This window comes from Cupressus sempervirens, chromosome 5 (assembly GCF_028749045.1).
Source record: "Cupressus sempervirens isolate cs-2001-9-10 chromosome 5, ASM2874904v1, whole genome shotgun sequence".
In the NCBI taxonomy this organism is placed as follows: Eukaryota; Viridiplantae; Streptophyta; class Pinopsida; order Cupressales; family Cupressaceae; genus Cupressus; species Cupressus sempervirens.
Genome location: NC_143122.1, coordinates 590,746,738 through 590,763,343, shown reverse-complemented (window position 1 = coordinate 590,763,343; position 16,606 = coordinate 590,746,738).

Here is a 16,606-nt window from a genome sequence, read left to right as displayed (position 1 = left end):
GAAGGTAATTACTAGTAAATTTATTATATCTCTTGAAAAATATCCAAAATTGGATAAAGGGAGATTAGGTAGTTGAAGAATACATGCTAAAGATGATGTGGCTAAGTGGAAAAAGTCAGATGTTACATGTGTGAAGAGTTATGAAGATAAAGAGCCATCAATTTGTGTGTAATTGTAATATTGTAATGTAATGTGTAATACATTATTTTAAGATGGTCCTATATTATTATTGTAAATTGAGAAAGCCTTAAGGCTGACTCAATAATATGTTCTAGGACTTGGTACAAGGGAAAGATGTTTTCCCTGATTGTAGGTGTGGAATAAGGATGTGTATGTAATGTGAGTATGCAAATTTGTATGTGAGATTTAGTGAACCTATTATTGAATATATTTTGATCAGAGAAGAATTTGGTGCAACTTGAAGCACAAAGAGATTACAAAGTGATTGTTGTGCACTCAATTTGTGTCACACTCAAAACCTTTCTATCCAAGTGATTCCATGAGTTCAGAATGCTTGGATGCTGATTTAGAGCTCCTTATCCATAGAGTGCAAGAGAGTACGTTTCAAGCATAAGAAGGCTCTCAATTGAGCCTTAGAGATACTCGTCTTGCTAGTAAACCATGCAATGGGAGGTTATCCTAGAGATAAGATGCAAGAATGCAAATTTCCACAAAGAATTCCTCAAGAATGCAATGAAATGCAGATTAAACTAGTATAAAATGCAAAATGTAGCTATGTTAACAAGAATGAGAGTGTTACAAATCTGACTATTATGCTATGTGAGATACATTATTACAAAATAGAAGTTAAGCTAACATGAAACATGATTCTAAGCTAAAATGTGAGGGTATGAGATAACGTAGACAAGATATAGAAGTTTTCCACAAATGCTCTCAAAAATTTGAATGATAAACTTGCAACATAATAGTACTCAAGAGTGTGGATCCTTTGAGGGGGAAAGCTATATCTCTTTTAAAGCCATACAAATGGTAGAGATCAAGGTCAAGATGATGGAAGATCAAGGGTGGAGTTTGAAAATGAGGTTGATCCATGTGCACACACAAGTCAAGCAATAAAACAGAAGTTGACTTCTCATATAAGACAAAAGTCACAAAGCCTTTTCTTTTAATTTGCAAAATAGAAAAAGGGCTTTATGTGTGAACATTAAGTGGGTTAGAAGAATGGGGTCTTTTATTTAATTAAAAGGGGACATGTTCTTTTAATCAAATAGTGGACTTAGGATAGCATAGTCAAACTATAGGTTATAATCAAATTAAATAATTATTAGCAATTTGGTTTAGGCAAATGATTAATTAATTTTGCCAAAATGCTTAGAAGGGGGCTACTATTCTAGGAGACCATTTTTAAGTGATTACATTTGCCCCTCTTTTAATAATGTGTTATCAATATGGGAACACATTACGTTAAAGAAAATAGAAGCAAAGTAGGTAGCAATAGAGATATTTGGTTCCAAAGAATGAAATGTAGAAATAGATAGAAAATCCTAAATGCATAGCCTGATAGAGGTAGTAATGAACACTAGGAAAGAGATGACGTCAACACTCACGAAGAATGTTAACACTTCACAAAGTAGATAGGTTTAGAGAAAATGAAAAGATCAAACATATGCTTCTAAGAAATACATAACTATATCAAATGATAATATAGTATTTTTTCTCCCTTGGGATCAAAATTAAAATGAGGTAAGGGAGATGCAGGAATGGGCTAGATATGAGTAAATCAAGATATAGCAGTGTCCAAGATGACAAATAGATGATTAGAACCAAAGAGTGACCATAAAAGAAATGATAGAATGCCCCAGTTTAACTAGAGTTTTTGATAAGAAAAATAGGTTTTAAGGGATCCTGAAACCCATAAGTTTTACATAAACAAGGCTGATAATAAGCCAAAGAAGCCCAGCCAAAACAGAGGTCCAACAACTGATAAAAGACCCAAAGGCCCAGCCAAAAACAAAGGCCCACAAAAGGCCAGAAAATAAACAAACTAAAGCAGACTATAGAAAACTTGTCGAAAAGCCAAAAGCCAAGAAGACAAAAAGACAAAAGACAAGAAAACTAGTCTTCAGTTATCTTCTCCATTTCCTGCATAGTCTAAGCTACCTCGATTATCTTTTGCTGCTCCTTTGCCATTTGATCCTGGACCTTCTCAATGCCCTAATCCATATTGGTGAGAGTACTGATTGTGGCCTTGTCATCATTTGACTTGGCCTTATCCCTATTTTGTCCTCCCTCCTCCACCAGCAAGCCCCTATCCTTAAGTTTACCAGCAAGGGATTGGATGTTGTCATTCATCGAACTCAGGAGAGAAATCATCTGACTTGCCAAGTTGTGGTTTTAGTTTTCAATATTTCTTAATCTCCTTTCATTTAAGCTTTCTCTATTTTCCTGGTCCTCCTGGCTGCCATTACCTGTCTTATTCTTAATACTTTCCATCTAGGATATCCTTTCTCTAACTTCCTCCAACTCATGGAAGAGCCATTTGATTGATCCGAAGTTATGAATCATACTACTACAGGCATTATTCAGAAGGTTCATTCCAGTCTCCCTTGTGTTGTCTGAGATGGCCAGGATAGCTGGGTCTATGAGCTCATTGAGTCTAAGCTACTCCAGATTGTCCACCAGGATCTGAGGGTTCATAGCTTCCCTAAAAATCCTGATAGCAGCAGTCCTCACATTGAAATTTTTCCAGGCCCTAATCCAATTTTTGACCTATACTTCCCCCTCATTCTCACCAGTGATGACATTCGCTTTTTCCTCCGAAGGAGGCTGAGACTGGATAGGGGAGAGGGGAAAGGGAATAGCATCTGTCCTCTGATTTATAGTCTCCTCAACTCTCACAACCTCCCTCTTCCATTTTTTCCTAGGTTTCTCCTCTTCCACCTCCTCCTCTGACACTTTGTTAGAATCTTCCATATCCATTTCCTCCTCCTCCTCAGCATAACCCTCTTTTGCATGAGCTTGGTCATGATCCCTAGGGCTTTTCCTGCTGGGAGTTGTAGCAGTGGATAGTTTCCTGCCTTGACCTTTTTCCTTCTTTCTTGATAAAACATTCTCCTCCTCCGAACTAATGCTCTCAATGTCATTAGAGTCAAAAGAAAAGCTGGAGATGCCTTCGTCAACATCCTCAACATGAGGAGGGTTCTTGCATATAGAATGAGATTTGAAATGCTCATGGATGAGGAGCAATAATCCCTCATGCAAAGCAGGGTTAACAATGGCTTTCTTCTTGAAACTAGAGATTTCCTTGTTCATAGAAGTGAGAAGGTAAAAGGGTATGGAAATTCTTTTCTTATGGCGAAAATGATTTAAAATCACAAAATGGTGAGTTTTGACCCGATCAAACCTAGGGTCCAGAGTAACATAATCAATGAGGGCATATAAAACATACCTTCATAACTTCTTTATAGTCTCCATCACATAGAAAGACTCTTTCTTTTTCAGCTTGTTCATCACTGTAGAATTTTTCACGAACTCCTTGACTGCATTGGACGAAAGTTTCTTGTCCCTGTAGAATTTGAATCCCTCCATAGGGATACCAATGACCTCTGCAACCACCTGCTTTGTGATTTGGAAGGAAACCTTGTTCACCTTGACCTTTCCGTTGTTCCACCAGTTCACCATGCTGTTGGTGACCACAAGGTCAAAACCATGGAGTTTCTCGAAAAAATTTGCAACTCCACCCTTTTCTAGTTTTTTCCAGACTTTGCCCATATTCTTCAACTTCTCCACTTCACCTGCCGGCTCCTTTTTGCTCCGTTCTCTAGTCATGACGTCCATTTTTTCTTCAACAATTCTCATGAGCCCCAATCTCTGCAATTTTTTTCCAGCCAAGATTTTGGCTCTGTTTCTATTATTGGGTTCGTGATCGTTCGCCTCTCTGATACAATAGCGAGTGAAAATGATAATGATCCTCCAAATGTGTTGAAAAGATGGAGAAAAACCCTTGAGAATAAAAAAACCAAGAAACATATTATTGCTCATACCAACATCCATTCTTTCTTTATTAAACATGATTACAGTTAGATTGACCCGTACTTTCATGGATTTTCTCTAGCTCGATTAGTGACTTAGCCTCCATCAAAATATCTTTTCTAAAATGCTAGATCATCTCTTTGTCTGCTCCCACCCCTTTGTTAGCAAACCAATCAGCAACTGGGTTTGCCTCTCTAAACACATGAGTGACGTGGGCCTTCTCAAATTTTGTGAGGGTGGCACATGTCTCATCAATTATGTTTGCTATCGACCACAAGGGAGGGGAGATACCATTAATATTGTTAATTATGTTTTTGGAGTCCCCTTCAAGCCAAAGTTTGGAAACTCCAGCTTCAAAAGCCAGCTTAACCACATTGCACGCAGCTCTAGCTTTAGCCAAATGGTTGCTCTGGGTTCCAAGCGGGAGAGCAAAGGCCGCAATCCCCTCTCCAAAATGGTTTCTTATAATTCCACCGCTTCCAAAGGGGCCAGGATTGGCCTTAGAAGCACCATCAAAGATGGCTTTTGACCATCCTTCCGAGGGTAGGATCCATCTGGCATCCTATCTTTTGGGATCCCTGTCTTTTTCTTTGACCATCTTCCTGTCCCCTATATCAACTTCCCCCTCCTTCATCGCTTGAAGGTTTTCTTTTATGTTTTTCAGAATCTTCCTTCCCAGAATTATAGCCAGCTCCTCTTTGTCCCTAAAAATTCTGTTGTTCCTTTCCTTCCAGATACTCCAGCAGAAGTGAGGTAAAAACCAGGCATAATTATCCTGTCGGCTTGCAATTTTACAAAGGCTTTTCCAATGACTGAAAAAGTCGATGAGGTTATCCGGCCAGCTCCAGAGAATCTCCATTTCCTAATTAAGAGAATTCCACACCTCCCTAGCAAAGTCACATTGAATGAAGATATGATTTTCCAACTCAGACTGGTTTTTACAAAGTGGGCATCTGCTGGGGATAACATGGCCTCTCTTACGGAGGTTATCTTGTGTTAGGATTTTGTTCTATAGGGCCAGCCAATAAAATATGTTGATCTTAGGAGTGAGGCCTGAGAGCCAGACATCCACCCAAGGGGGTTTCTCCTTTAAACCCCAAAGAGAGTTGTAGCCAGAAGCAACAGAATAACTTCCATTGGGATTATCCCTCCAAACCATCTCATCCTTATTATTACTAGGGATCAAAGCGTTAAACATAGTCATAATTGGTTTCAAGTCCTCATAAATGAGGGAAAGGTCTCTCCATTCCTGACCAACCCTATAATTTCTTACTTTAAACCCATATAGCTCAGTGCAATCTTGCACTCATCTTTCAAAAACTGGGTTGCTAGAAAGTGGGCCTTGACATAACCACCTGTCAGACCAAAACTGAATATCCTCCCCATTGCCTAGTTTCCAAGAGACCCTAGCTTTAGCCAGGTCCCTGGCCTTCAGGATACCATTCCAAATAGTCAACCCTTTAGGGATGTCCTCATTGAATAAAGTAAAATGAAGAGAGGGTCTTCTGAGGTATTTATTTTCCAGAATGTCTCTCCATTCACCAGTGTTATTGAAGATACACCAGATTTGTTTTGCAAGAAGCGCCTTATTGAGATGGGTAAGCTTTCTGATGCCCAGACTTCCATACCTCTTAGGGAGGCAAACCTTCTCCCAGGCAACAAGAGGGTGCCTTTTCTTTCCTTCCAGTCTGGTCCATAGAAAGTCTCTTTGGATTTTCTCCATTTTCTCTGCAAATTTCATAGGAATTGCAAAAAGGCTTAGAGCATAAATGGGAAGGTTGTGAAGAGTAGATTTGACCAGAAGACATTTCCCAGCTTGGCTGAGAGAGGCACCTTTCCATCCAACCATCTTCTTTTTGAATCTATCCAGAATACCATTCCAGAAAGAGTCAGGGGGAGAGGAGCCCAAGGGGAGTCCAAGATAGGATGAAGGGAGAGAGCCCACCCCATAACCAAGGATTTTGGCAATTTTCCTTTGTCTTACTTCGGGGGTGTTAACAAAGAAGGTCGAGCTTTTGTTCCAGTTAATCAACTGACCAGTCCCTTTGGAGTAAGTATCAAGAACCTCTTTCAAAGTCTTAGCTTCTTTCACAGAAGCTTCCCCCCCCATAATAGTGTCATCCACAAATTGCTAGAGAGTGAAGGGGTCATTCCTCAAAGAAGGCTTAATCCCTATAAGACTTCCATCAGACTTTTTATGTTCAATAAGCCTCCCAATGTAGTCAGCTAAAATAATGAAGAGGATAGGTGATAGGGGGTCTCCCTGCCTAAGACCTCTAGAAGGTTTAAAGAACTCAGAGGGGGCTCCATTTATCAGGACAGCAAGAGAGGTGGTAGACACCAATTGAGAAATGAGTTTACACACTTTATTGTCAAAACCAAAGGCCTGAAGGACCTTTCCAAGAAAGGACCAGTCCACCCGAACATAGGCTTTTGAAAGATCCAGTTTGAGCAACATACCTTCTCACTTGGAAGCTTCTAAAGAATGAATAACTTCATGAACCATCAACACCGAGTCCAAGATTTGTCTCCTAGGAACAAAGCTCGATTGTTGCTTCAAAATGATTAGATGTAGGATTTTAAGCATTCTGGAAGTGAGAACTTTAGAGATAATCTTTTAGAAAGAGTTGCATAAACTGATGGGCCTGAACTGGTCAAAAGAGTTAGCCCCTGGGGATTTAGGGATGAGGACCAAGAAGGTAGAATTAATCTCCTTAAGAATACTTCTAGCTTCGAAGAACTCCTAAACTACCTTTACCACATCCCCCATGACCACCAACCAGTACATTTGGAAGAAAAAGGTGGGAAATCCATCTGAACCAGGTGATTTATCACCAAGTAGGGAGAAAAGGGCCTCTCTAACTTCCAAAGCATTAGGAATAGCATAGAGAAGTTTATTATGGTGGGGTTGAATAATCTAAGGAATAAAAGAGATGATATCCTCTTGATCCACCTTGGAAAGCAAGGGTCCTCAGAGAGAAGAGAAGAGAAGAAAGAGATCGCTTTAGCTGAGATAACAGGATCTTCAGACAACACCACCTGGCCCTTCCTGATTTGAGAGATCCTATTGTTAGCCCTATGTTTTAGCGTGGAGAGATGAAAGAACTTCATGTTCTGGTCTCCATCCTTAAGCCAAGAGATTTGATATTTTTTCCTCCAAAACTTTTCCTCCCTGTCGATGATGTTATGAAGATCAGACAGGATCAACAACTCAGCCTCCCTGTTGCTCTCATTATATCCTTCCTTTTGAATACTATCTTGGATGACAGATAGATTGTCTGACAAATCCTCCTTGTCATGGAATATATGGCCAAAATTAGACTTGTTCCAAATTTTTACCATCCTCTTCACATTTCTGAGCTTTTTGGTGACTCTGAACATGGCTGAGCCATCAACACCAATCCCCCACCATCTTTTGACATTATCCAAAAGGTCTGGGTGAGTGGTCCACATTTTCTCGAACCTAAAACGGTAGTTTCTCCTAGGCTCAAGAGGAGACACCAAAAGAGAAATGGGAGAGTGGTCAGAACCAACTCTAGGAAGCAAAGATAATCTATAGCTAAAAGAGTGCAACCAATCCAGGGAGATTAAAGCTCTGTCTAATCTGACCTGAATGTAGTCCTGACCAGCTCTCTTGTTAGACCAAGTAAAGGTACCCCCCGAGAGCTCCAAATCCATTATGGCCAGGTCATTAATGAAATTGGAAAGATCTTGCTTGCTTTCCCAGTTTGAGGGCAATCCTCCCATCTTCTCCTTGTCCTCTAGCGAAGAGTTGAAGTCTCCCAGGATAATGCCTTTTTTAATGTCACTAGCTTGCACCAACTTTCCAACTTTGACCCAGTAATTTTTTCTATCTCTCTTGTTGTTGGGAGCATAAATGTTCACTAAAAACTAGCATTCATTAGTTAACAAATGTTGTACTCTATAGAAAATGTTGTTATCCTCATCATACTCAGGCACAATATTGAAATGTCTGTTATTGAATAATAGCAGCAGCCCTCCAGATGCTCCTTCTGAGTTTGAAGCAATTCCATTCATGTTGCTATTGAATCTAATATTTTCTAAATTTTCTTTCTTCATTTTTGTTTCCTGAATAAGAAAAATATTGGGCCTATGATCCCTTATCATATTCCTTACGACTTCTTACTTGTGGATTCTATTGAGTCCACAAATATTCCATGAGAGGATCTTCATGCTATAATTAATGAGCAGGCTTCCTGGATGGTGCACTATGTTCCATCCATGATGTTTCTTCTTGTTTCCTCTTTCCTAATTTCATTCTTGTTTTTCCTTCCCACCAGGTTGGTTTTATGACCAAGATCTGCCTTGGCCTTGCTTCTAGTTGCAGTAGGAGAGGTAGGAGAGGGGTCCCAACTATTCTTCTTCTTTCTTCTTCTGACTTCTATCCAGGGTGGCTCTTCTTCTTCTTTACATAAATCAAACAAAGCATCAAGCCTGGCCAGTTGTTCCGATGTTGAGGTAGGCAGCCATTCTAAAATTCTATTCACTATTACAGGGGGTTCCCTACTAACCGGGTTTGTGGATTTTTGAGAGAATGGTTCTCCTTCCTTTTGTTCCTCCATAAAGTTTGGGACAGAGGAAGGGTTCAAATCAACCTCCTCGGAACTCTTAGGGATTTGAGACTCCAAAAAACTTGCCTCTTCAAGATTATCCTTGGATTCCTTTAATTGGGAAGGGTTGGTTTTTTCCTCAATTGTCTCATTCCCTTCTCCTTCCAGAGCATCCACTACAACCTGGAGGTCTCGGGGTTCAGCTTGGAGGTCAGTAATAGGATCATTAGCTTTTTCTTCAACCTCTCCATTTTTCTTGACTTGCGTTTCTTTCTTCTTCCAAGTCTTTTTGGGAACATGAGCAGCTTTCTTCCCACCATGAGGGTGGGCCTTTCCCCCCATTCCCTTTCCTTTGAATAGTGGGCAGAATCCAGCCTTGTGGTCTGCCTTCTTATAATGGAAGCACGCAAAGGGCACACTTTCATAGTTAATCATTTGGAATCTACTTCCCAAACGAGATTGAAATTCAATAACTTGAGGCATATCCTATCCTTTGGTCACTCCTACACATATCCTTGCATAGGTAAGTCTCTTCTTAGCTGTCGTTACAGGATCAATGGAAAGAAGCTCTCCAAAGGACGTGGCAATGCCATCAAAGACATTCTCATGCCAGTATTCCATGAGCAATTTTGGGAGTCTAATCCATACTGGAGCCTGGGATAGGAAATCATTATTCAAGTCCAGATTGGAAGACCATTTTTGCAAGATTAAAGTATATCTCCCCAGAGACTAGTTCCTTGCGCACAGGATTCTGGAAAAGTCTTTCGAGCAAGAAAATTCAAAAGTCATGAAACCTTTTGCCATTGCTGTCACCTCTACATGCCCCTTTAAATCCCATTTTTTTATGGTAAAAATCCTCACAACATCAATGTTGGGCCTTGGCCCTACAAATTTTCCCACCAGGGTATTCGCCATACTGAGGATATTGTGGTCTATAATTTCCCAAGGAACTTCTAGAGCAAAGATGCCCTTCTCCTTGTCTGATTTATCAATAACTTTCAGGAATGTCAACTTACCTGAAGGTTTGACTCCAAATAGGTTTGACCAGCACCCCCAAGCCCCAGGCAGCCCACCACTCCAGTGAAGGGGAAGAATCTTCTCATCTGGGTGAGGCAGAAACTCCCGTGGGTCCCCATCCTTTGAGGCATCTGCATCATTCACCTCTGATTCTTGCCTTGCACCTGTAGATTGCCCCCCAACGCTCGTGTTCTCTTGATTCCTACCTAGCTGCTGATTCAAAATTCCATTCCCGCCTTGCTGCTGATACGAAAACCCATTCTCGCTTGCACCGCATGCTCCTGTCATTCTACTAGCTTACAAGAGTTGACCACAAAGCATAATGCATGAAAATTGGTTCAAATCAAGTAGAAAGGTGATTTTAGACATGAAAATTTGAATTAGGGGTATGTGTAGGATCATGGTGAACCAAAGTATGGCCTTAAGTGGTAGTGAAAAACCAAAAAATTAGGGTTATTTAAACTTGACACATAATTTTAAAGTGGTTATGGAATTTATATAAAAAATTTGTAAGAAAATAATCTATAGGAAATTGAATGTAGTTTCTAAACTACTAGGCCTTATCTAGAGAAAAAAATACTTGATTGGTCAAAAGTTTGGATTTTAATGCAGTACTACAAAATTTTTAGGGCGAAAATAAAAAGTAAGTGTATGTCTAACCACCTTCATCAAAATCAAATGATAATTTTTTTTAATATAATTATAGATATAAAAAGTAGACTCATGCCCAGATGTGACGCATATTTTTTGGTATTTTTACTCCAAATAAATAATTAAATATGAATTTCTACTAAAACATTTTTGAAAAAAAAATACTCCCATGTCTGACCACCTTAACTAATAGAAAATTTTACCAAATTTAAATTTATTTATTTTTCTTATACTAGGCAAAGCATAGAATGTGATGCAACTTTTGGATTTAAATAGTGTTATACCGTTTGAAAGTTGTAGCTATTTTTCAAAAAGTATGTGAATTAGCACTTTATAATAATCTTCATTGAAAATTAACTAATAAATACTTATTGAACTCAAAATTTGATAGCAATTATAATGATGGAATCTCAAGACTAATATAAAAAAACCCTTTTTGCTTCATTCAATTTCGATGAAAACAACATTGTCAGATGGCTACCCGAAGTCTGAGTGTCAGTGAAACCCTTCTCAAACACATTTTTTGGGTTGACCAAATAGGCTTGGTAAATACCAAGCCTAATCAGATATCTGATTATTTCTAGAAATTTTCCACACCAATTTGGAGGGAAATTTGAGAGGAAATAAATTTAAGAGGGAAACTTTAGACTATTTTAGAGGGAAATTTATTTTGAAAAAGTGTGGACATTGATATTATTATTATTATATATTATTATAATTATAATTATTATTATATTATAGTAATATGTATGTTTATTATTATTAAATATAATATAGTTATAAATATAATAATAATAATTATAACTAAATATAATATAGTAATATATATGATATATATTGTTATTATTATTATTATTATATTATAATATACAATATTATATAATTATTAAATATAATATTGTCATAAAATACATCATTTTGACACAATTCATGACAACATATATCCCTAGGGCCCCTAGTGACCCCTTTCGACACATTCCCAATGGGTCCCTAGGGGTCTTAGGGGTCCTAGGGATATACATTGTCATGAAATGTTTCGAAAGGGGACATAGGTCATCCTCCCTTCAACCCATATAAATGACTCTAATATGTCCCTAGGGGTCCTAGGACCCCTAGGGACATATGTCATCATAGAATGTGTCGGAAGGGGTCATAGGTCATCCTGTGACCCTCTTTGCCCCATATAAATGATTGTAATATGTCCCTAAGAGTCTTAGGAACCCTAGGGACATATGTCATCATGGAATGCATTGAAAGGGGTCATAGGTCATCCTGTGACCCCCTTTGACCCACATAAACAATTGTAATATGTCCCTAGGGGTCCTAGAACCCCTAGGGACATATGTCATCATGAAATGTATTGAAAGGGGTCATAGGTCATCCTGTGACCCCCTTCGACCCATATAAACAATTCTAATATGTTCCTAGGGGTCCTAGGACCCCTAGGAACATATGACATCATGGAAAATGTTAAAAGGGGTCATAGGTCATCTTATAACCCCCTTCAATCCATGTAAATGATTCTAAAATGTCTCTAGGGGTCCTAGGACCCCTAAGGAAATATGTCATCATGGAATGTGTTGAAAGGGACATATGACCCCTTCGACCCATATAAATAATTCTAATATGTCCCTAGGGGTCTAGGATGCCTAGGGACATATATCGTCATGGAATGTGTTGAAAGGGGTCATAGGTGATCCTATGACCTCTTTTGACCCATATAAATGATTGTAATATGTCCTTAGGGGTCCTAGGACCCCTAAGGACATATGTCATCATGGAATGTGTCGAAAGGGGTCATAGGTCATCCTATGACCCCCTCCGATCCATATAAATGATTTTAATATGTCCCTAGGGGTCCTAGGACCCCTAGGGACATATGTCATCATGGAATGCATCAAAAGGGATCATACGTCATCCTATGACCCCCTTTGACCCATATAAATGAGTCTAATATGTCTGTGAGGGTCTTAAGACCCCTTGAGACATATGTTGTCATGGAATGCATCGAAATGGGTCATAGTTCATCCTGTGACCCCCTTTGACCCATATAAACAAGTTTAATATGTCCTTAGGGGTACTAGAACCCCTAGGGACATATGTCATCATGGAATGCATCGAAATGGGTCATAGGTGGTCCTATGACCTCTTTCGACCCATATAAACGATTCTATTATGTCCCTAGGGGTCCTAGGACCCCTAAGGACATATGTCATCATGAAATGTGTCAAAAGGGTTCATAGGTCATCCTATGACCCCCTTCAACCCATATAAATGACTCTAATATGTCCCTAAGGGTCCTAGGACTGCTAGGGACATATGTCATCATGGAATGTGTTGAAAGGACCTATGACCCTCTTCGACCCATATAAACAATTCTAATATGTCCTTATGGTTCCTAGGACCCCTAGGGACACATGTCATCATGGAATGCATCGAAAGACTTATGACCCCCTTCGACCTATATAAATGATTGTAATAAGTCCATAGGGGTCCTAGGACCCCTAGGGACATATGTCATCGTGGAATGCATCAAACAGGGTCATAGGTCCTATGACCCCCTTAGACCCATATAAACAATTGTAATATGTCCCTAGGGGTCCTAGAACCCCTAGGGATATATGTCATCATGGAATGATAAAAAATGACCCCCTTCGACCCATATAAATGAGTCTAATATGTCGTTAGGGGTCCTAGGACCCCTAGGGACACATGCCATCATGGAATGTGTCAAAATGGACCTATGACCCCTTTGATCCATATAAATGATTCTAATATTTCCCTATGGGTCCTAGGACCCCTAAGGACATATGTCATCATAGAATGTGTCAAAAGCTTCGACTCATATAAATGATTCTAATATGTCCCTAGGGGTCCTAGGACCCCTAGGGATATATGTCATCATATAATGTGTCGAAAGGGGTCATAGGTCTTCCTATGACCCCCTTCGACCCATATAAACAATTCTAATATGTCCCTAGGGGTCCTAGGACCCCTAGGGACATATGTCATCATGGAATGCATCAAAAAGGGTCATAAGACAATTGTAATATGTCCCTAGGGGTCTTAAAGACAAATGTCATCATGGAATGTTTCGAAAGAGGTCATAGGTTGTCCTATGACCCCTTTCAACCCATATAAACAATTGCAATATGTCCCTAGGGGTCCTAGGACCCTTAGGGACATATGTCATCATGGAATGCGTCAAAAGGACCTATGACCCCCTTCAACCCATATAAATGATTGTAATATGTCCCTAGGGGTCTTAGGACCTCTAAGGACATATGTCATCATGGAATGCATTGAAAGGGGTCATAGGTCATCCTATGGCCCCCTTCGACCCATATAAATGATTGTAATATGTCCCTAGGGGTCCTAGGAGCCCTAGGGACATATGTCATCATGGAATGTGTCAAAATTTTTCATAAGTCATCTTGTGACCCCCTTCAACCCATATAAATGAGTATAATGTGTCCTTAAGGGTCGTAGGACCCCCAAGGACCTATGTTGTCATGGAATGCATCGAAAGGGGTCATAGGTCATCCTATGACCCCTTTCAACACATATAAATGATTCTAATATGTCCCTAGGGGTCCTAGGGACATATGTCATCATGGAATGTGTCGAAAGGGGTTGTAGGTTATCCTATGACTCCCTTTGACCCATATAAACAACTCTAATATGTCCCTCAGGGTCCTAGGACCCGTAGGGATATATGTCATCATAGAATGTGTTGAAAGGGGTCATAGGTCATCCTATGACCCCCTTAGACCCATATAAACAATTCTAATATGTCCCTAGGAGTGCTAGGACCCCTAGGGATATATGTCGTAATGGAATGGGTCAAACAAGGTCATAGGTCATCCTATGACCCCCTTCGACCCATATAAACAATTGTAAAAATATAGCAAGAATATAAGAATATATTAAAAATAATAATAACATAGTATAATAATCATATATATATATAATATATAGATTATAATAATAATAACATAATATATTATTATATATTAATAATATAGGTCATAATAATAATAATATTTATTAATAACATATATATATATAATATTATGTTATTATATATATTATATATTATATATTATATAATATATAGATTATATATTATATAATATATAATAGTTACATTATTATATTATATATTTATAGATTATTATTATATCTTTACACATTTCATAACTCAAATTAGTCATATAACTCACAAATTCGTTTTTCCCTCCAATTTTTTTGGGGCCAGTATCAGATATCCGATTTGATATCAGATATCTGATAAGAAATTAGATATCCAATATTAGATTGGATATCTTCTATTACTAGCATGATTTTCCCCAAATATTCCCTATCACTATAGACCTAACAATATCACTTTTTGGGGGTCTTTTTCACGGGTTTTACAAAAAGTCATGGTTTGGGGCCCAACCAATCGAAAAAAGTTTTATAATATAACCCTAGGTGTCTGATATTATCATTTGAATGGGGAGCAATAGTCATCAAAAGGCTAAATACAAAAAGAAGGTATCCAATGAAGACATTGCGACATATAGGGAAAAGGACAAAATGGAACACCGAAGCATAAGACAAGGTATGTTAAATGTTAGTCAAGTAGACGATGAATTAGTTGAAGGTGAAATCATAGAGTCGGATAATGAATATGTGTAGTTGGGGAATGAAAATTTACCAATTAAAAACAATAATGCCAAAATTGAAAATTGAGAGAATGAAAATTTTGAGGACGAAATGCTACCAGGTCATAATGTAAATTGCATAATTGACCATATCAAACATGACAATGCACAGGAACCTAATGCACAAGAACCTTACATATCTCCTAATTATAATCGACACGAAGGTTCTAGAACACCAAAATGGATAATTGAAATTGGTGAAATGATTATTACCAATTTGGAAGGGAAAAAATTAGAAAAAACCATTCAGTTAAGGACTTCAAGACTATATAAGATGTTTTTCAGCAACAAGATAGTGGTGGAGCAATTTCAGCTTTTCATGCACTTATTAAAGATGCAAAAGGTGAGACCTATGCTTTCCAAATTGAAGATTCATGTCAATACAAAGTTGGAAAGAAATGCCATTATTGTGAAGAATCATTTCAGTGCTCTCAATAGCATTGGGAAAAATAGTAGGGAGAAGGATAACAAAGCTGCTCGAAGGGTTATTACAACCTCTTTGGTAAGTCATCATTTGAGAAAGGGTATATATATGAGACAAACTTGTATTGATTTGAACCTAAATCATACTACTTTGAGAAGAGCACTTAGTTGATGAGAGAGAATTGATGATGCTCTTTAAAATGAAATATGGGCATTTGTTTTGAGACTTCCACATTTTGATAAGAAGCTATCTGATGATGTGAAGGAAGAAATTACACAATTTTGGCACTCTAGCTCATGAGTATCACCCAATGCTAAAGACGAGTTAAAGTTGAGAATTGACATCAAAAACCACACGCCACATCCTAAACACTATTTGGAGGTAAGTCAAACTATGTTGTTCAAACAATTTAGAGAGAGTCATCCAAGTCTTCATATATCACAAAGGGCTTTTGAATCTTTGGAGCCATTTTATTGTGTGCGACTCAAAATTTGAAATACATGTTGTTAAAAATATCATGTTGAGTTTTCTATGCACTATGAACTATTGCACTCCATCCATTCTACTTTGCATAGTAAAGAAATGTTGAAGGATTGTGGTGCTAGTGGGCTTCTAAAATTATCAAGAGACTTGCTAGATCAATTTTTATGTTGTAGAGTTGATGGTTGTTTCTTTTGTAGAAATGCTTGCTTAAATGAGAAGTGTTTAAAATGTGGTGGCTTATCCAAGTTTCACACATGTTACCATGAGGCATGCGAACAAGATCTTGGAAAGACAATAGTAAAAGAAAAAGTATATGAAATGGTGAAATGCACATTGAAGAGTGGGGGTGAGGGCTCTAAATGTGAATTGGTTGGAAAAAATATCAATGTGGCTAAGTTTATTTCAAATTTCAAGGCAAATATTTTCTACAAGTATGCAAGACATAGTCATAGGTCTCAGTGGTTGGATCAAAAATTTAGAATGTGTAAGGAGACTTTTCCCATTGGCATTATTATATCAGTTGTTGATTTTGCTGAGAACCACACATTGCAACCTCAAAATGAGACAAAATCTCAATATTACAACTCCATTCATATTGTTATTTTTGTTCAGATGACATATAGACATGCTTCTGATAGTGCGTCGAAAGATAATCAAAAGATTATTAAAGAGTATCATTTTTATATGAGTGATGATAGATCTCACTCTCACGAGTTTGTGCAACATTGTTTCGAGAATTATTTTGATTTTTTAAATGAGCA